We start from the raw sequence: 608 nt of genomic DNA, 5'->3' as shown, positions 1-608 counted from the left end.
GGCTGAGGCTGAAGGACGGCACCGTGGCGGTTCCTCGCAGACGCCGACCAACGCCCTTGGAGTACGGGCAGAGCCCCTGACTTCCCGCGAGAGTTGAGCTCTCGAGGCGGTGGAGCACCCTGCCGGAGGCCGCGCGGTTCCGGCTTTCCCGCCTAGCCCGAGGTTCGGCCTTGGCCGAGGCGACGCGAGGTCGATCACGGCCGCCTTGGCCAGAAGCAGGAACCGGAAGCTGCTGAAGAACGTGGAGCTTGGATTCCAAGCGCGGCCGGAAGAGAGGACCTCGGGCCTGGCCGCTGTGGCACGCGGGCCACCGCTCCGGCCACTGTTCTCGGCCTAATCTGATCCAGTGCAGAATGCAGTTGTATCTGCTTTTCCCCGAAAAGTAATAACCGGGCCTGGGCTCGCGCCTGTCAGACCAGCTCCGCAGAGGCCGAGGCAGGAGGATTGCCGAGGGAGTTTGAGGCAGGCCGGGGCTGCACAGTGAGATCCTGTCTCAGGTACACAACAAAAACAATGACATTGTAGTTCTGTGCTCTCCCTTCCCTGAAGCTGAAAGATTGCTAGTCAGTTACATGTGTTTTATCTTGCTCAGATATTTTCTTTTGTGA

This window comes from Fukomys damarensis, unplaced genomic scaffold (genome assembly GCF_012274545.1).
Source record: "Fukomys damarensis isolate Sample0158 unplaced genomic scaffold, DMR_v1.0_HiC HiC_scaffold_20, whole genome shotgun sequence".
Taxonomy (NCBI): Eukaryota; Metazoa; Chordata; class Mammalia; order Rodentia; family Bathyergidae; genus Fukomys; species Fukomys damarensis.
The sequence above is the reverse complement of the archived record's forward strand: the minus strand, read 5'-3'. Positions refer to the sequence as shown.